The 22199-nt window shown below is 37.7% G+C and overlaps 1 pseudogene; it reads right to left on the bottom strand.

Moving 5' to 3' along the window:
• The window catches only part of LOC139457896 (scavenger receptor cysteine-rich domain-containing protein DMBT1-like), a 76509-nt pseudogene that overhangs the window by 24244 nt on the left and 30066 nt on the right, over positions 1-22199 (bottom strand).

The raw sequence follows: 22199 nt of genomic DNA on the forward strand, positions 1-22199 counted from the left end.
TTGGTATCAAATACAAAAATACAGTGGTGATAGCAAAAGTCAATAATAATAGTATATGCACTCAGTGGTGACAGTGGTCGAGCCTCCAAGAAAGGTCAAGGCAGGAAATCAGGGATGATGAAATTCACCAGAAAGCTGGTCTTGATGTTATGAAATGTGTGAGAGAGATACGAGAGGCACGCTCTTGTCCCCTTTTTACAGTCTACCAGCTACTGGAAATTTCCACACATTGCCCTCACAACATATAATATTCCACATGTTTCTATAACACATTATCATAGTCCATGATGGTATTCCGGAAAGTTAATACATGACACTATCATCTAAATATAGTATCTTCCTCAAAACTGCTTACATTAAACAGTACTACATTTCTGACACCTAATCACGGTCTAAATACAATGCAATGAGCTTCTACCGAGTTACAACAGAAACAATGTTACACAGTTCCACAAAATATACACTGCCATATAACACAGTTTGCATTTAGTTATATATATTTGTCAAAATGGTCAGCTTATATTGCGGAGGTCAGTAAGACAAAGTAGAGACAATTTATGGATACAAACTTCTTTATTCATCGAACAAGCTATCAACCTTTCTTCTGTTGAACCCAAACCAGATCGAACACCTCCGTCAAGTCTTTGCCCACCTCAACAATTATCCACCCAAATTCGTCGACAAAGTCAGATCCTCTGTACTCCATCCCACATCCAGATCTTCGACCTCTAAACCTGAATCAGGGCCCTTCCGCTTCGCCCGCCCATTCATTGGAAAATCTTCCCACATTATCTGCCTCCTCCTCCAACAGCAAGCCAATATTGACACCTACGTCACCAGTTCCACCTCCCTCAATACACTACGAAAAGCAAACGGCAGAAACACCAAACGCTAAGAACCTTAAGGAGTAGTATATAGAATTGAACTGTGGACAATCCTACATAGGTGAAACATCCCGCCCCATCAAACATCAAAACCAGAATCAAAGAGCACAGTACTTCAACCATCAAATCAGACCATATCACCAACTGACCGAATCACAACATCAACCTTGGAAAAAACGTCCAGATCCGTTCAATGTCTTCACTTTAAGACACGAGTGCTCTGAGAGCACAACATCCCCCGCATGAATTTTTTTAAAGAGTCTATATTTTCTTTGTATTTTATTTTATTTTATAGTAGATGGCACTGCATTTGAAACGATTTGTGCAGAACAATTTGCTGGGAGTAATCCAGTCTGAATGCTTATGCCAGAAGGATGTAGCTCACCCACAAAAGCCTTATACAAGGAAACTAAGTATAGTTATAGTTATAGTTAGATATTGTGATATTCTCTGGAAACTGGAGGAGGAGTAGATTTCATGAAGCTCCGTAAACAGGGACAGTAACTCTGTCTAAATTAGTCGAAATGAAACGGGACTGCGATATGTATCATCAACATGTCGACATCTTGTGTGTAGAGTGTCAGGGTTATTCTCTGGAAACTGTAGGAGGAGTTGATTTAACAAGCTTATTACCCTCTGTGGGATGGACAGACGGACGGACGGACAGACGGACATACGGACTGCGCCACGACATAATCCCCCTTTCGGCCATTCTGGCCCGGCGGGGGATAAAAACGAACAGAAGCAGTCCACATTCGCCACCACAAGCCATCCATCAACAGAGATCAAGGCTAGTTCATCCCATCCGCCTACTTTGCACTCATAAAGCAATGATCACCCCACCTATGTACACATAATCCGGTGTAATGGCTTCCTCATCACGTGTTATCCTTCTGTTGTCATTGTTTAACCTACTCACGTTAATCTCTCTGATGTATGCAATTGTTGTTTTGGGTGGGTTTTTTAATATTTTTTATTCAATTCAGTATATGACATTACAGAGTAATACATGGAGTAGCACGTCTTGTGGCATACTTGTTAGGTATAGGTTACCTATACAGCAGACAGCAGGTCGGCAAGTTTAAGTTCGCTACAGGTGTCCATCAAAGTTTACACATGGTGAAAACGGGCAAATATTTGCCATATTTATTGACTAAGTGTGGAGCTAAATCCTTACAAATTGGTTGTGTAAAAAAAAAATAATAATAATAATAATATAAAAAAATAAAAAATAAAAAAAGAATAGAGACATATTAACTAGACAGTTCATTTGCCAAATCATTCCATTTTCTGTCAAACTGTTTTATTGTATTGTTTTTGTGTGCAATTGATTTCTCTATCCAAAATATATCAATTAAAGTCTTCAGACACGTTTCAAGTGACAATTTGTTTTTCTTAATACTTGATACATGTGTATATTTTTTGCATGCAAGTATAAGGTGATTTAACAGAATGTTAGAGTTGTACCCTAGGAAAACAGAGCATTTTGTAAATGTAAATTGTTTTGAACATTTTGTATTCAGAAAACATTCAACTTCAGCCCAAAACTCTTTAACATGCTTACAATCCCAATATACATGAAGTAAGGATTCAGTATCAGTTTCACAAAATGAGCACATATCATCATCGAGAATTTTCATTTTTAACAATTCTTTCTTTGTATAGATGGTGCGATAAATACATTTATATTGAAAATCAAGTAATATTACATCTTTTGTACATTTTCTATATCTGATAAAAACATCCTTCTAAGATATATCTAAGTCGAGAATGGTATCCCATTTTTCACAGACTGTTGGGAGATTTGCTGTAGTTATAATCTTATTATAAAAATATCTGGAGCCTCTAGGCGCTACAAGTTAGTCCATTAAAGTTGTATTTAAATGTTGATTATATAAATTAATGTGATTATTTCTAATAGTATATTTCCAGGATTTTTGTATGTTTAATAGCACTTGGTAATAGTCAATAATTGTGCCTTTAATTGGGTATTTTCTTTTAAGTTCACTGAAGGCATTATATCATCTTCATTGCAGGGATCTTTAATAGTGTAAATTCCCTTTAAAAACCAATTTCTTATAATGAAATCCGTTTTTTTAAACTGATGGTTACACCAAAGAGGTTGTGATAGTACTTCTTCGATGTTTGTGGAAGTAGTTTTGTGTCTTCTCTACAGTGTTCCCCAAGCAGACAAAACATCTCTCCAGTATGGGTTAGCTAAGTGCATACAGTTTTCAATATTGGCCCCAAGTAGGAATATGTTTTTGAGTGGAAAAATGCTAGGGTTATTACATTTTTAATTTTGGAGATGTTTTTTTAGAACTGACAGTTTTAGAGCAATTATAAAAGACTTTACCTCTGTCCGCCTTCATCATATTTTCTAATTGTCCCTTTTGTCATTCCATATGAATCTGTACAATATTTTGTTAAGTTCACCAATAAATTCGCTTGGAGGGTTTGGAAGAGAAGAGAATGTATGTACTAAGGTTGATAGGGCCAATGTTTTGACAACAGTAATTTTACCTATCAATGTTAAATTTCTCCAATTCCCTAACATTTGGTTAATAATTTCAATTCTCTTCATTGTATTTATAACACCACAGATTGTTTAAGTTTGAGTTAAGCTTTATTCCCAATATTTCAAAGTCCCCACTGTGCAAGTCTAGTTTCAGGTCCTGACATAATTTGAGCCTATCCATATTGCTTTTGTTTTATCAATATTAATTTTTAATCCTGACATTCTATAAAAATCATTTAGGGTGTCAACAGCTGTACTTAAACTTTCGTCAGTCCCATCTAGAAATATTTCAGTATCATCAGCATATTGTCCAAGTTTATGTTCCACATTATTCAGTTTGATACCTTTATTGCATTATTATTACGAATCATTATTCCCAACGTTTCTGCAACAAGCAGGAACAGATATGGAGACAATGGGTCTCCTTGTCTACATCCCCTTTCGTTACAGAAGAATGTAGATAAGTGTCCATTTTGTATGATGCAAGATGAAGCAATATTTGTAAGTATCTATATCCATTTTCTTATATTAGGCCCAAAGCCAAACTTTTCCAGTGTCAGCATGGTAAATTGTTTTGAAACAGTATCAAAAGCTTTTTCAAAGTCTATAAGTAATAGAAATCCAGGCTTATTTTGTAATTTTGTCTCAAACAAGATATCATGTAGTAGTCATATGTTTTCGCTAATGCATCTTCCGGGATAAAGCCAGTTTGGTTTTCGTGTATAAGAGTATTAAGTGTTGTTTTAATTCTGTTTGCTATACATGTACTCAAAATTTTATATAGTGAATTTAAGAGAGAAATTGGTCGCCAGTTTTTTAGTAGTTGTTTATCTTTTGTGCCTTTTGGTATACAGGTAATGACACCTCTATTCATTGTTAGACTTAAAGTGTTATTTCCAAATGTTTCCGAAATATATCTGTATACCCATATTCCAAGATCTTTCCAGAAAAATTTGAAAAACTCTACAGGGAATCCATCGATTCCGCAACATTCCGCAGTAATAAAAAGTAGTGAGCCTCGGTGGGCGTGGCTTAATTTTGTACACTTCCTGGGAAATGAATACAACAAGCATGAAATACTCACATCCCCCGCCAATATGACATGTCGGGTGTGTGCAATGCATTAGCTCCTGTGAACTATGTTCACTGGGCCTTTTTGTATAGAAATATAGTACGTTTTTCAAGATCTGCTCCGGAAACGAGGACCACCTCCATTTTCAGTCTAAATCAAAGTAGTTGCCATGGAAACTTGAAAAAAACTTTTTTTTAAATCCCAAACTATCAAAAGGCACCAGTTCACCACTAGATCTATCTATGTGCCAAGTTTGGTGAAGAAATATGGTACGGTTTTCAAGATCTGCTCCGGAAACGAAATGTGACGGCCGGACGGAAGGACGGACGGACGGATGATTCTTTACCACAGGACCCGTGAAGATCCAGGGAAGAATAGGTCTTCAGCAACACATGCTTGCTGTAATAGGCGACTATGCTTGTCGTAAGAGGCGACTAACTTGGTTGATACATGTCATCGTTCCCAACTGCAGTGATCGATGCTCATGATGTCAATCACTGGATTTGTCTGGTCAAGACTCGTTTATTTAGAATAGAGCTGGAATATTGCTGAGTGCAGCGTAAAACAACAAACACACACTCTAGGTCACAGTGGTGTTTCACCAAACCGAAAAGATTTAATCTGTTTACATCAGCACACATCACTGTAACATCCTATCGTCTGCATCATGGACTGACCACAACAGTGTTAGCCATTATAATGCTATCTTGATTCATGTGTCAAACCGAACCAAACCATATATATGTATGTATATTGTTTGCTTTTTTAACCCAGAGCGGCATTAATTTAACCCAGCCAGGCTTGTTTGCCAATCTGGCCATGTAAACCTAACATGGAATAAAACATAAGGAGAGGCTTCAATTATAATACTTGTGATGATATCTTATCTTTGCATATTTCAATTACTCTGTATTAAATTTGTAAAAAGGTTACATGTATATATATGCACCTCGTCATAAATATCGCACCAACCACTTTTTTTCACAAAGTAAAACTGGATCTTCAACCTCATAAAAATGGTGCCGGAGTCGCTCCAACAGACACTAAACACAGTTCACATTTCATTAATGTCGAACACACTAGTAAGGTCCACAATGACTGGCTAACTCAGTATTAGTGTAACCGCCTCGCACTTGGATAACATGTTCTACACGCCGTCTCATGCTGGTCACCAGACGTCTGAATCTCTGTTGGGGGATCTGCTGCCACTCATCATACAATGCATGGGTCAATTCCTAAAGGTTCTGAACTGGAGGATCCCTTGCTCTCACCTTACGTCCCAAAATGTCCCACAAATGCTCAATAGGATTAATGTGTGGATTTCTGCCAGGCCAGGGTAGTGTCTCAATGGTGTTGTGTTTGAGATGCTGAACAACAGCTCGAGCACGATGTGGTCTGGCATTATCGTCCATGAAGACTGGACGTGTGGCGAGAGCATGTTTATCGAAATGAGGCACAACAGCACTGTCCAGGATCAAGTTCTGGTACCTCTGTCCATTCAGTGTTCCGGGAACTGTGATGAGGTCAAGTTTACGACACCCCCACAACATGACGGATCCACCCCCAAATGGAACATCAGCTTGAATGTTCCTCTGATCATATGCTGTGCCTCTCTGCCTCCAAACTCGCGCCCTCCCGTGTGTGATGCAGCAAAAATCTGCTTTCATTGGAGCAGTGGATCCTGCTCCATGTCCACAGGTTCCAGCGAGCACGTGCCTTGCGCCAGGCTAAACGGGCATGGCGGTGCTGATTTGTGATGTCTGATTGGTCGTCTTGCTTTCAATCCTGCAGAATTTAGGCGTTGTCTGAAGGTGCTGATGGACACTCAGTTGTATGAATGCCATCCATGTCGAAGCTGTGTACAAGTAGACTTTGGGCTTCGTCTAGCTTGGCGTACGAGAGCACAATCTTCCCTGTCATTGGTTTTTCTCGGACGTCCAGACCTCGGTACATCCTTCACTTCACCGGAAGCAGTATGCTTACGTATTAGCCTGCTGATGACAGTGTGATTAATGTTCAGTTGTGCTCCAATAGCACGACATGACATACCAGTCTGGTGCATACCAATAATTTGCCATCTTTGGTTCGGAGGCACTGGACGCTTGGGCATTTCACCGGCTGGAGTGAGTGAGTGAGTGAGTGAGTGAGTGAGTGAGTGAGTGAGTGAGTATGGTTTTACACCGCTTTTAGCAATATTCCAGCACTATCATGGCGGGGGACACCAGAAATGGGCTTCACACATTGTACCCATGTCGGGAATCGAACCCGGATCTTCGGCGTGACGAGCGAACGCTTTAACCACTAGGCTACCCTACCGCCCCTGGTCTAAATGAAGCCTAATTTATGCCTAAAACCAAATTTTAGCTGTATCTACCAACATAACATACGCCAAAAGAGGCTATGTGCATGCTGCGTTTTTAGCAAACCGACCCCCGGTACAAGCATGCTCAATGCAAGCATGCACGTGCAGCTCAGAAAAGGGTGTGTTAGTGAAATTATGTTCACAGATGGGGTAGTATATGAAATCTGAACTGTAATTATATTTTCTACTTTTACTTAAAAATGTGTGGTGACGAGGTATATATATATATATGCGCATGCGTGAGTTTGAACAGGGTGGACGTGTTTTTCTTAGCTCCCACCATGGGGATCTCTCTTTCCCGATACAGAGCTAAAATAGGACTGTTTGTACAACCAAACAAAGCGAGAAGAAGCATGAAAGGTATCAAAATTAGCAATAAGTGTTTCTCGATGTGCCTACGGGTTCTGATCTGTCTGAGTTTGCTACTTGTAGCAGATGGTTGTGTCGAGACAAACCCAGGCCCACCTAAGTCTGGCCCCGCACACAACACCCGAAATCAGTCAACTTTGTCCGTGTCTGAAACAGGATCGATACAGATATCGGCAACGGAAAATGAAAACAGCGACTTGACGGCGATTTTAAAGGACATTAAATCTAACACCACGGACATAAACAATAAGTTTGAGAGACTCGATGACAAGGTCACAAAAGTGGCGTCTGATTTCCACGAGCAGCTAGCCTCGCTTCAACATGAAAATACACAACTGAGACTTTCTCTGTCTAGTTTGGAAGAGAAACTCGAGGATCAAGAGTGTCGTGAGCGGCGAAACAACTTAATATTCCATGGAATATCTGGAGAGAGGGGCGAAACATGGGATCAGTCCGAGTCAAACGTGAGAGAGTTTCTGCGCGACGAGTTACACATGGAGAAGGCAAATGATATTGTTATTATTCGTGCTCACCGCCTCAACCCTGGCAAAAGTGATTCTCCTATCATAGCTAAATTCCTACTGACAAAAGACAAGAGTGATATTTTCAAGAGAGGACGGGAACAACAAGATAGAAATCACCTATCACGTGTAACAGAGGATTTCCCACAGAAAATACGAGAGGATAGACGCTCACTGTCTACCTACTTTCAAGAAGCCAGAGACAGCGGGAAACGACCTAAGATACGTGTTAACAAGCTTATTGTGGAAGGGCAGGTATATATGTACGACCGACAAGACAAGTGTGTGAAGAAGGTGTCTACAGGTGGGGGTACGCATCGTGATGCAAGGCCCTCTTTTCGCGATCGTTCATGGAGTGATTTGTTTGGACCCGGAAGCAACACAAACCGAGACACACCTCCTTCAGGGGAGTTAACTCCCAATGTTGACAATTTTGGTAAGTGATGTGACGGCCAGGGCCCAACATTTGATATTCTCTCGTGGAATATAGAAGGACTGCGAAAATATGAAAACTCGACATCTCAGGTAAAAAGTCTTTGTGAACATTTTGACTTGATCGCGTTTTGTGAGTCATTTGTGAGACGGTCCGATGAATTCTCGGACTTCTTGTCCGGTTTTCGTGCGCTAAACTGTGTCCGTCCAAAGACACACACGTTTGGGCGATATAGTGGTGGTATCACTGTTTTGATACGCTGGCATTGGCTAGATAGTGGACTGTTATGTAGGCTTTATGATAATTTTGAAAATACTGTTGTACTATTATTCAAAACATCAAGTTTATCATGGGACTCTGACTGTGTTTTGATATTTACTTATATCTCACCCGAAAATTCACCAGTTAATGAAAATATAGATAGTGATGGATTTACTCATCTTGAAAACTACTTGAACATTATTGTTGGGGAACACCCACACAAGCATATATTTCTTGCTGGTGATCTTAATGCAAGGACAAAGGACTTCCTTGACTATATCCCTGATGACAATATTGACTTTATTCAGAGAGATGTTGATGATTATCCCTCTGATACATTTGATATGCCAAAGAAAACAGAGACTCAGTGACACATAATAATTATGGCAAAAGACTTGTTGAATTGTGTAGGACCTTTGGTATTCACATATTTAATGGGAGATTGTTTAATGATACAAATGGTGAATTCACATGTTTCACTCATAATGGATCAAGTGCTGTGGATTACATGATTGCCTCCTCTTCTCTCTTTCCATATTTCTCTAACTTTGGGGTTGGGACACAGGATCACTCCAATCACTTCCCCTTATATTGCTCACTCAATATTCAGGGTACCTCATCTGGTAAATATAGTCAACCCCCAGCCCCAGGTAATACAAGGAGTAACTCCAACTGTAATCTGGAAAAGGAAGGTGGAAGCAGTTGGGAGAAATATGTGTGGAATGAAGGTGCTAAAGAAACCTTCTTGCTCAAGCTTGAGGGTATATTAGTAGAGCATTATGATTATATCTTACAACTAGCTAATAATAATTGTAATACAGCAGTATCTTGTATAGTCAGTTATTATCAAAAGGCTGCAGAACACACCAAAAAAGTATATGGTTTAATTCTAACTTCAGGAGAAGACAGCAGCCTCCCTGGTGGGATGATGAACTTGAATTAATTAAACATGACAAATACAAAGCCCTGAGAGCTCACAGAGATCATGGGGAAGATTGTTCACTTTTTAGACACTTAAGATCAATGTTTAAAAATACTTTTAGTAGAAAGAAAAACTCATTTCTTGAAGCACAGAGAGAAAAACTGATAGCTGCAAGAGACAACCCAAAGTTGTTCTCGAAACTGCTCAAGGATAGTAAACCATTTAATGCAGTCACTCAATCAATTAATACTGAGCAATTGACTAACCATTTTATGTCTCTTCTTTTTAGGCAGGATCTTGCACTTGATAGCAGTATGTACCATATCCCTGACAATAATGATCTAACAATTAACATTCCTATTCTAGCACAAGAAATATCAAGTCAAATAAACCAGCTTGGGAATAATAAATCCCCTGGGACTGATGGTATTGCGGCTGAATTTTTAAAGTCTTCAGAGAAACAAATTACACCAATTTTAGTTATTACATTTAACAAAATCTTTGAGAGTGGTAACTTTCCAGATGTGTGGGGGAAAAGTATCATCTGTCCTCTGTTCAAGTCTTGTGATGTGAATGATGCCAACAATTATAGAGGCATATCACTCATTGATACCATATGCAAAGTATTTACATCTATTCTTAATGCTAGACTACAGAGGTGGTGTGATGATAACAATATCATTGACGAATCTCAAGCTGGATTTAGACCCAACTATTCCACGACAGATCATATATTTTCACTACAGGCCATTATCCAAAAGTATACATGTAAAAAGAATGGAAGGTTCTACTGCTTATTTGTAGATTTCTCAAAAGCTTTTGATAATGTTGATCACACTATGTTGTTACAGAGTTTGGCTGATATGGTGTCTGCGGAAAGTTTTTGTCTATTATTACATCAATGTACAATAAACTGTGTGCCTGTGTTAGAACACCTACTGGGTTATCCAAATACTTTAAGTGTAATATAGGTACCCGTCAAGGATGCATCCTCAGCCCTCAGATGTTTTTAATATTCATAAATAAACTTGTAAATTTTATGGAAAATTATGGAGGACAAACTGTCTTTATTACTAAAGACTGCCCAGCAATATATGCACTTATGTTTGCTGATGACGTGTCATCTATTGCTGATACACCTTTAAATTTACAAAAGAAGATCAATGCCTTGGAACGTTTTTTGCAATACCACAGGCATGAAGGTAAACTTGAAGAAAACTAAAGTTATGGTATTCAGAAATGGCGGACCCCTTAGACATTATGAAAAATGGAAATTTAATAATGTATATATTGAAACCGTGTTGTTTTGTAGATATTTGGGTATTGTGTTCATGCCCAAACTTGTTTGGACTAAGGCACTAAATACTCTTGCTGCACAGAGTAACAAGGCCATTATGACATTATATAGATATCAAAAGAAAGTTGGTAATATACCCTGTCAAGATTTATTTAAGATATTTGATGCTATGATTGTGCTTATTGTCTGTTATGGCGCAGAAATATGGGGCATCTCATATTGTAAAATTATTGAAGATGTACAGAACAAAATGTGTAAATGGTTTCTAAATACAGGTAAAACAACAAACAATGCAATGGTTTTAGGAGAGTGCGGAAGAGCCCCTCTCCAATTTGTGTATACCACAAGGGCCATCAAGTATTGGTGCAGGCTACTGCGTTTGGACGAGCGCAGACTGCCTCGCCAATGTTATTTAATGCTCAAATCACTGGACCATTCTGGTCGCACCACATGGGCTACTTCGATAAGAATATTTTGTTTAAATTAGGTTTTGGATATATATGGTTAACACAAGATGTTGGCAATGTGAAGGTATTTATTCATCTTTTTAAGCAAAGATTATTTGATAACCTTCAACAATCATGGTGTAGTTCTATCAATAGTATATCTGATACCTTTTATTATAAACATTTTAAATCCCTGTTGAATGTAGAAAAATATCTTACACTCCCCATACCAGTACATCTGAGAATATGTATGACTCGTTTCAGATGTAACATGTTTAAACTTGCAATTGACTTGGGGAGATACACAAATGTCCCATACACTGAACGATTATGTAAATATTGTATAGAAAATGGTATATCTTTTACTGAAGATGAATTTCATGTTTTACTTGTATGTGAGCGTTATTCAGCCCTAAGAAATATGTATCTTAAACAGTATATCAAGTTTCAAACTGTAACATCTTTTAATGAAATTATTTCATCAGAAAACTTTGATGTTGTATATAACACATGTTTATATCTATATAAAGTCCAACGGCTAAGAGAAACGTAAATCGACTACTTCCTTGGCATGCTTAGTTCATGCAATCAATCACTGTCTGTATTATGGGCCTATGGCCTTCTTACTGAATAAACTGTCTGTCTGTCTGTCTGTTATATATATATATATTCTTGTGGTTTAAATTATTTTCATAACCGGAATGCTGACATTTAATATTACAAGTAAAAGATATCAGTAACATCTCAATATGTCTAGAATTAATTTCGTGTTCCAAAGAGCGTCTATTTAAACGATTTCATTTTTCCCTTGTTAATAATTTGTATTTGTAACATTTCTTTATATTTTCATGTGTCTGTTGTACTAACATCGCAGCTGGTTGAACAAGACTAAGCTGAGTTCAACTTTATTTCAATATGGTAATAATAAGCGAAATTCCACGTCCATTGCATCAGGATATGATGACTATTCATATATACCGTACAGACCGAAAGCTCAGCACAAACCAATTTCAACACTTTCAAGTGATCATGATAAAGCTATCACCGCCTGAGTAATCCACTCCGTTTGCTAGTCTGCTATGTGCACTACAGCATGTTACTATCCACACAGCGGCATACCGTACAGACCGACAGCTCAGCAAAAACCAATTTCCACACTTTCAAGTGATTATAATGTAGATATCACCATCAATGCAATCACCTCCGTCTGCTAATCCTATATATGTATTAGACCATGATGTCTACTCACATACCGTGCAAAGCTCCATGAAAAGTACCAGACGCCTCAATCACTTACCTGTCAATATCAGTGCGAGGAGAGTACGCAATCCCGCTAACACAGTAGAGTACTAATTAAAACTTGAGGGCAAATTTCAGTAATGTTATGCTCTACTTAATCAGTTGTATTTTAAAATTTGCTAATAATATAAGTCGACTTCAAAACACTGCATTTTGCACATGCAGAGCAATTATATAACAATCCATAGCAATTATACCCCTTTTCCAATACATACAACTAAAAAACATTGGGACACTTAGAAACACTGCATGTTGCACATACAGAACAATTATATAACAATTCATAGCAATTATCTCTCTCCACCAACATATACAACGAAAAACAACTTTGAACGTAATCAGCATCTTTACAAAGTAGTTTATGCTGTGTATATCTCATCAATACAAAATTGTTTAGACTTTGTATAGCTCATCAATACAAAGCATTTACAAGCGTGTATAGCTGGACTTTTTTTGCGGTAAACAAACCTGTATCAGCTGCAAGGTGATGATGAAAAGATGTGAAAGGAGACAAATTACAAAGTAAACAAGATATCACATAAGTAAACATCTACATACCTCTCCATACAGCCTTGAATCCCCTCCTGACATCCCCAGGATTCGTAGTAAACACAACACGGTAGTAGACGGCTGACTGGACAATGTAGCCCCCTCTATCGCCACTTAGATGGACAAGGAGGTTGTTGGAGGAGTCATAGACCTGCAGTTCATAAATGGAGGGTTGAGTCCCGTTTTGCCTATACACAAATTTGCCTCGAAAAATAGGCATTCCCTTGGTCACCAATTGTGCTCGCCTCCTTGATTACCTGTTTTTTCATGCATAAGAGCCAGAATTTATGCCTGGCTCTGCAAAATCAAACTTAAGGTTCCAGTATATAGATTAATCGTTAAACAATTGCTACATAGTCAATTCACTTCCACTGATTTACCCGCCTGGGCTGGAAATAAAAGAGACCAGATATATGGATTTTTTTCACCCCTGTATATACAGTAGATGTTTGCCTGTATCACATCGCCACGATGTTTTTGCATGTTTTCCTTCTGCCCCAAATCTGGCCAAGCCTCTTTGATATCACTCAGAGAACCGCTCTACATCTCAAGCTTTGTGTGGGAAACATTGATGCACTGCATCGATGTCCTCTTGTGTCATCTATGGAGACTGGCATATTCGAGAATATGCCCTACTTTGCATTACGATACTCGTTTCTGATTGGCTACTGAATTGGCCTTTATTTCACCATGTCCCTGCTGACAAATTTTATATACCCCACTGGGAAATGTCGAACTTCCTTACTTTCACCAATGGGAATACAATTATATGACAATATTATCTCGAAACTGAACACCTATTTAATGTAGTTTAGCTAACTTAACAGAGCATATCCGATTGTAATACATTGGTGATAACTCGATTGTTTATGTCGTAAGGTGGCTATCTGTCAAGATGTCCATGAAACGGTTCTCTAGCTATATGGATGAAGTAATATCAGAAAAACGGGCAAACATTATTCCAGTAAAGAGGAAAAAATCGCACAGTGCATCTTCCAAATTCGATGTGACTATCTCAGGCAAAACACATTATTTGAGGAATTTGGTACGTTGCATTTAGCTCAAGCTCTCGGTATCTTTTAAATGGACCTTCGTATGGTGTGCTTAACATCACTATCAACACACGAGTTGTGAAATCGACAAGGTCACTGACCACTACTGGTACAATCATATTACCATGCTATATTCCTTCTTGGTTCTAATTGACTTATAGAAACAGCGCACACTACCTTGTATACATCTTAACAAAATTACAGCTATACATACCTTGACAACATCGTACCATGACTGCGTACTGAAATCTTCAAACACGAGAGTGATCAATGTTTCTCCGGCATCAATAACGTAGGAACAGATCAGGTAGTTGCCGTAATTGCCAGGGTAGTTAGGTGATGAGATAGAACCAGACGAGCCTGTGTAGCGTCCGCCACATCCTGAAGTAGATACAACAAGTGTATGACTTGTTTACAAAGTATTGCCTTAGATCAAGAAAATACAGAAATCCAAGAAACTGAAAACAAATGACAGTTGTGTGTGGTGTGACAATCATTGAAAGGTTAAAAAGTTAATCCCAAAGGTAACAATATCACTTTTAAATGTTGAAAACTGCATAACTAGAGTATAAGCTTAATGTAAATGTTGAAAGGTATAACAATGTAACTTTTGCTAAAAAGGATTTGTCGGTATATCACCAAAGAAAAAAAGTTTACTGATACTATCTCCTTTGTAACTAAAGTAAACATATACATTTACTTATGTTGCACCATAAACCAATACTGATGTTGCACCTAGATGGTGAATACATTATGGTTCTATGGCCTCAAAATGAGAAACACATGTCTGTCATATCTAAAATCTGTCAATTTACACAACGGAAAATAAGCAACAATTTATCTGTTACTTCACCAAGTAAGGAACTGTGAACAGTAAATAAGATGTACATGTATGTTGGTAGCAGTGACCAGGAATAACCTTTTTCAATAATAACCCAGTTATAAAAAGGGAAGAACAGGTGACCTATGGCATTGGGAGTAGTTTTGCAGAGTTGCGCTCCTTAGTTGTGCAAGGATCTGCTTATCAAAGATTTGAATTCAATATGAACCTCGATTAGCACCATACTGGTATTCGTGATGTTAACCAAAGTAACAAAGGTACTGTCTAAGACCTGGTTCACTTTTGACACTTAAATGCTGTTCTGAGCTGAGGAAGTACCAACTCGCACACTCACCATGTTGCTATGACTGTGACAAAGTCAACCATATCAGCCGTATATGCTTTTCCATTCTGTTTGAATGAAATAATACTTCTTGTCATTCGAAATTGTTTCACGCTTACGCAAAATCTCCTCTTAATATTAGCAATACAGCTTAGTTTCAAGAATGTGTTCTGAAATGAAACTAAGTGTTAATCAGAATTGGGGCCTTGTCATCTACCTCGCAAATTTGTGAAAGTAGATACCTTTATACTTCTACTCTCTACTAACGAGAGGGAATTGTATGTAACACGCTGGGTTGACATCACCATAACGGAACCATTTACGTTTTCTTTTCCTTAATTGCAGGTTTCCAAAGCATCTTCACTACAAAATATGTACAAAATAAAAACACCCATTGACAATTCTCACTGAGACCTTGAAAATATAGGTCAATATTAAATTAATATAGTGTGGTCTGAAGACTAAAGGGTCAAGGTTGCAACTTACATTATTGGACCTTTTAAAAACATTTGAAAACAAGAGTCATCTGAAAGATGACATATCCCCCCGGTAGCTGTTTGTAAAGTAACCACAAGTAAATGTGCAATTCTCTATGTAATGAGTCAAGAGTTGAAAGTTCTTGAAGAAGCATACATTGTTTACCCACCAAAGATCCACTATGGTGGCATCCATATGAAATGTAAAGTAAAATAAGTGTGTTTCTGTGGGGTTTTTTATGCAAACAAATGACAAATTACAAGAAACAATAACTAAACAAGCGTATAGTCAACGAAGTCATCTATGTCCCCCGCCCATTTTAACACGTTATGGTCCCAAACCAGGTAACTGACCCAACATTTCTCATAGCCCATGTCAAAATAGCTGCAATGGAAATTCGAAAATACATATTTCTAAAACTCCTTAATATCAAATGGCACCAGTTCAGTATGCACTTTATATATAGACATGCAATGTTTGGCAAGGAAATATTTAACAGTTTATTTGTTATACTCCATAAGTGAACCCACCTTATATTAAAACTTATATCCAACTTGTAGAAATGCAAAGTTTTGTAAGAAAATTTTAAATGGGTTTTGAGTTATGCTCCGGAAACGAACTCTACCCTATAGAACCTAAGTCAAACTTGTTGCAATTGAAACGGGAAAAAAATAAAAAATAAGAATTCCTAAATAGCAAAAGAAACAACTTTAGTATGTGACAGATAGATTTGCAAAGTTTCGATTAAATACACTGAATTGTTTTCGAGTTCTGCCTCGAAAAAGGAAATGATTACGGACGGACACACGGACGGACAGACAGACTGGCTGATCGCTATATCCCCCGCATTATATGGCGGGGGGATAAAAATCCATGCAGTGCAGTGACTCAACTGCAAAATATGTTTCTTTCAGATATGTGTCCTAAACAGAAACGGACATTTCAGATGAGTGTTGAAACATGTATTGCAAATGTAAAAACATGGATAACTGATGTCTTAAAATGTAATAACCTGTAACAGCATTGACGGACATTAGAATAAAAGCAACAGTAGACGGATGGACTATCTGGTATACCAAAATGAGGTAGTCCTAATGAGGTTTAGATATTCTACCACCATTCACAAATTTAAAAGATTAAATGTTTCGAATAATTTCCATAACATACTTTGAGCAATTGTCAACCTATTATTTTGCTGATTATGTAAAGTTTGATGTGTCCTGCTTTGGCCCATCCAATTTGCAAAACTCTTTGTTCAATGAGCCGTGAAGGTGGCCACCCATATACATATATTTTTATAGAACAAAGTTAAACTGTGAGCAATGTCAAAAGCAGAGTGTCAACCCGTCAATCCATGAGTGAGTCACTGATCATCATCTTCCAACACTGGCAGCAGTGCTAACAATACGGAAATGTTTTGCTATATGTTCTGAATGAAGGATCTTTTAAACAAAAAACATGTTACTTAGGGAAATATGACTTGACAAAAAGGAAAGTTTTTGATGTCGATACATTTTGTGAGATAGACTTCCAAAACCTTACACACATTGTAGGCATGGATTCAGTGACAAAGTTTATATTTTGCTTGACCTTTAAATCGTCATGTGCCATGTAGCCCTTTTCTACCTTATTTCCAAAGATCAAAAGAGTTCAACGTAGCCAGCCATGGTCGATTTAAACCAATGAAATTTATGCCCGGTTAAAACTTAGCATCGAGCCGATTCCAGAAAAATAACAGACCTACGTGAAATTTTGTGCCTCATCATTCAAAAAATGTTTAAGCATTCTATTTGTTTCTTAATATCTTAAGTTAGTACATAAAAATTCCTTCGTCTGTTGAATACTAGTATATTTTTAGATTGTTGTCAAATACTTAATATACCTGATAAAACACACTATTCTTGGGTGTAAAATAGAGAGTAAGTGTGTTTAATTATTGTCACCGTTACTTATTTGTGGATACGGGAGGATCTTGCATTGCTTTGGAACCTTTTATGAAAGGGGTCGGGAAACTCGCAAAAAGGTGGTTTCCACAGGTCCATACACCTTTTCGACCAACTTTACTGATCAATGGAAATTATTTCAGACATTTTAAGAATTAATCGGTGAATTAACGATGGTTGTTGACAAATTGAATCCAGTGATTTTGCTGTGTAATAACAGCTACTAAAACATTGGAACCTATTGGAAGATTATATAGTGACAGGTTGATCTTTTTAACATTTTAAACATCATAATACCTAATCATATTGTCAAACTATCAAAGGTATTTGCCTTGGTGAATTCGGCATACAGAAAAGAGTGAATTGGATGGTAGTGACATATTTGGGGTCATAAGCTTCAGATGACATGTGTCACTGCTCTTGCTATTAACAATTTCTTGGATTCAGATTCGTTTTGTTTTAGGCTGAGATGATAAAGGTTTTATCATTATCATTTTGACATGTATCCCTTTTGATGTAATCATGAATTGTGAAAATATGAACATGTGTGTTTGTGCTCATATGCCGACTGTCACTTGTACATAGCATGTGATTCTCAGGCTCTGTGACAATCAACATGACTATGTTCATTACTCAACACATTTGTACAATCACACAATTCATTTCAGGGATAGCCATATTTAATGCCAAATAGACAATAATAATAGTTCTGAGTTTGTTTTTAGGTAGCAAATATTTGACTATTTCCTTTTTGCTACACTTTTCCAACACATGGAAACTTCGTTCATCGTCTTCTGTTATACAAGGTCTACTCCGAGATGCTCTATAGCTGCGATCAGGACACTGGAAGCAGGATCCACTAAACATTCTCAGGCCATTTGGAACTTCAGCATATTGACAACATATCCTCGATGTAAGGGACCATACCGGACAGGGTAGACCATCAGTTAATGATATGCAACAAAAACCTGGTTAGAATAAGACATCTCCAAAACTGGTTGCAACCTGACTTGAAGATAGCTCGGACATTTCCATAGCCTTCGCTTTTGGTCCAGTGTTGAGGTAATTTATTACAGCATGTCAGTTTTAAGTGGGAGGGGACGGTGGGGTAGCTAATGTAGACTTCAACTTTCCAATGGTCAACTTTCCCTTAATGTCGAGCAATATTCCAGCAGCGCTCCAGCCTTTGGTGTTTACATTTCGCAACTTTTGAGATACAATCAAGCATGCTTTTTCTAGCAAGATTTCAAAGAGCGTTATACGGCTCTTGCTAAGAATGTGTTTGATCAAGGTGACTACAATATTCAAGGCCTCAGTAAAGCTTTTAAAAAGCTTTAAGGTAGACATGTGGAGGACATTTCCAAATTTGACGCATCAGTGACAAAAACGATGTCCAATGCAATTCCCAGTTTTGACTTGTACCATATTTTCCCATGTTTTTTCAGGTGAACAGTTGACTTGCCTTTGTGACCGGTGCCACTGGTGGGCAAGATACGCCCACCTTTTCGTGAACACCTGGTCTCATTGCTGTCTCATATTGATTCATAAACACACGCTCATGATATAGTCGAAATTGTACAATCGACTCTCCTTTATGCAGAGTGAGTGAGTGAGTTAAGATTTAACGTCACATCGGCAGTATTTCAGCCATATCGTGACGAGAAGTACATTATTAATACATTTATTTAGACAATGTACAATAACTAGAATATCACAGAGTCGATTTAAAACTAGATGAGAATATATAAAAGTCATAAGTATTAGTGAACAACACAATATAAAAATGGGCTAGAGATCGTCAGTAACTAAAGAGAGATCACCATACTAGGGACCATGGGGACTTACAGTGCCTTTGCTTCCTGCATGAACTTTAGGATTTATATCATCCCTTCAGTCACTGGCGACAGTGTACCAATTAAGCCGAAGATTAAAATGACGAATATTCTACGTTTAAAAGCCTGGCATGAGAGAAATACTTCGAATGATATGGGACTTATATACCTTCTTAGGGGGACAATAATTTTACGCTACTTCAACCCCCCTCGAGGGTACAGCCACTAACAATCTAAGTTATGAATTTTGCACTACCAATTTTTAAAAACAATACATTAAATACATCAAAATTTAAGAATAAGGTCTATTTCCTTTGAAAAACATAGTATTAAATGAGAATGAACTTTACTAAAAAGGTCCTTCACTGTTTTTACACTGAAATATTTATCCCTTGTGATGGAAAAATCAATACAGTCAAGCAGGACATGCTTGACCGTGATTCTTTCATCATAAGGGATACAAAACGGAGGATCCTCACCTTTTAATATATACTCATGTGTATATCTTGAGTGGCCAATACGACATCGTCGCATAATGACCTCTTCAAATCTGGACTGACAACCCAACTAGGTGTAACTAATATTTGGTTTAATTTCATGTAATTTATTGATACCAACTTGGGTGTCCCACTTCTTTTGCATCAGATCACGGATGTAAGATCTAATTACAGGTTTATAATCACCGTATGATAATAGAAGTGGTGTCACAGATTTGTTGAGTGCTGCTTTTGCGGCAGCATCAGCCCTTGTGTTACCAACAATCCCAACATGGCTTGGTAACCAACAAAAGACGATGTCATATTGGCCCGTCGCAAGATCATTAAATAACTCAAGAATTTGAATTAAAAATGGATGTTTACAAAACATATTTTTAATAACCTGAAGGCACGAAAGTGAATCTGAAAAAATAATGAATTCTTTATATTTGGATTTCTTCTTGATATATTTTAGTGCTCTTAAATTTGCGTGCGCTTCTGCTGTGAATATGGAACTATTATCGGGTAATCGTGAAGATACTGTTCTGAATCCAATGATGGTGGCACTAGCAACTGCGCCACCATCCTTGGATCCGTCTGTAAATATAGATTTATAAGTGTCATGAGTGTTTCTTAATTGATTGTATTGTTGTTTATAAATATGTGGATTTGTATCAGAATTCTTAAGTCTAGTTAATGTGAGGTCTACATTTGACCTTACCATTTGCCAAGGAGGTGATGAAAAAAGTTGTGTGGGAGCTATATCCTGGAAGTTAATATTCGCAGCAAAACGACTGATTTAATTCTTATTCCTAGTGGTGGAACAAGAGATGTTTTCTTATTGTAAATATCTTCGTAAAGGGGATTAAATATGCAAATAAAAGCTGGATTTGACTGATTAGAATATGATTTAGTTTAAGAGAAGGCTAATCCGCTTCAACAGACAGACTTGGAATAGAAGAAGTGCGAAAGGCTCCAAGGCAAAGGGGCGGTCGGGTAGCCTAGTGGTTAAAGCGTTCGCTCGTCACGCCGAAAACCCGGGCTCGATTCCAGACATGGGTATAATGTGTGAAGCCCATTTCTGGTGTCCCCCGCCGTGATATTGCTGGAATATTGCTAAAAGCAACGTAAAACCATACTCACTCACTTTCTCACTCACTCCAAGGCAAAGCCTCAGTCCTTGGTGATGGATAGTATCAAGTTTTTTTAAATTACTTTTACAGGCTCCACCATAGACGATGGAGCTATAATCAAATTTTGAACGGATCAGTGACCTGTACAAGTGTAAGAGGGTTGTCTGATCCCCTCCCCACTTTGAGGTAGGTACAACTTTCAACAAATCGAGTGCCTTCAGACATTTAGCTTTAAGTGATTTAATGTGTGGTAAGAAAGTTAAATGGCTATCAAAGATGAGTCCTAAGAATTTGGCCTCTTTTACAACTTTGATAGGGGTGCCATTCAAAAATATTTCAGGGTCTTTATGCGACTTATATTTTCTGCAGAAGTGTATACAGTTGGTTTAAGATTAAGACAATTTAAACCCGTTTTCGAGAGAACCACTTGTGAATTTTATTGAGACAGATTTGTAACTGCCTCTCTATGGTATGCATATTTTTACCACAACAAGATATATTAAAATCATCCACGAACAGTGATCCATCCACTGAATCACTTAAAACCTTGGACAGACTATTTATTTTAATACTAAACAAGGTAACAGACAAAATACTGCCTTGTGGGACACCCTGATCCTGATTATAATGGTCAGACAGGGCGGTACCCACCCGGACTTGAAATTGTCTGTCTGTTAAAAATTGTGATATAAAATGAGGTAAACGACCTCTCAAGCCAAAATCATGTTAATCCTTTAGAATGCCGTGCTTCCAGGTAGTGTCGTAGGCCTTCTCAAGATCGAAGAAAACTGACACTACATGTTGTTTGCTTACAATAGCCTTTTTGATAAAGGATTCTAGTCGTACTAAATGATCAATGGTACTTCGATTTTTGCGGAAACCACATTGAATATTTGTAAGTAGATTATTGGTTTCAAAATACGAAACTAATGTATTGTTCACTATTCGTTCCATGTTTTTGCAAACACAACTGGTTAATGATATAGGGAGATAATTTGAGTGATCTGTATGATTCCGGCCAGGTTTATGCAGAGATTACTATCAGATATGGAAAGGGGCTTTGTCACTTTATTATTATCATAATATCACCAAATTCCATTTCTTTGCCCAAACTTCTGATCGATTTGCATGTTTCAAAAGAATGAATGTCACATAAACCAGAACAGATACATCTGATCAAAAACTAGATC

The sequence above is a fragment of the Haliotis cracherodii genome, unplaced genomic scaffold, assembly GCF_022045235.1.
Source record: "Haliotis cracherodii isolate W230 unplaced genomic scaffold, xgHalCrac1.p SCAF_12, whole genome shotgun sequence".
In the NCBI taxonomy this organism is placed as follows: Eukaryota; Metazoa; Mollusca; class Gastropoda; order Lepetellida; family Haliotidae; genus Haliotis; species Haliotis cracherodii.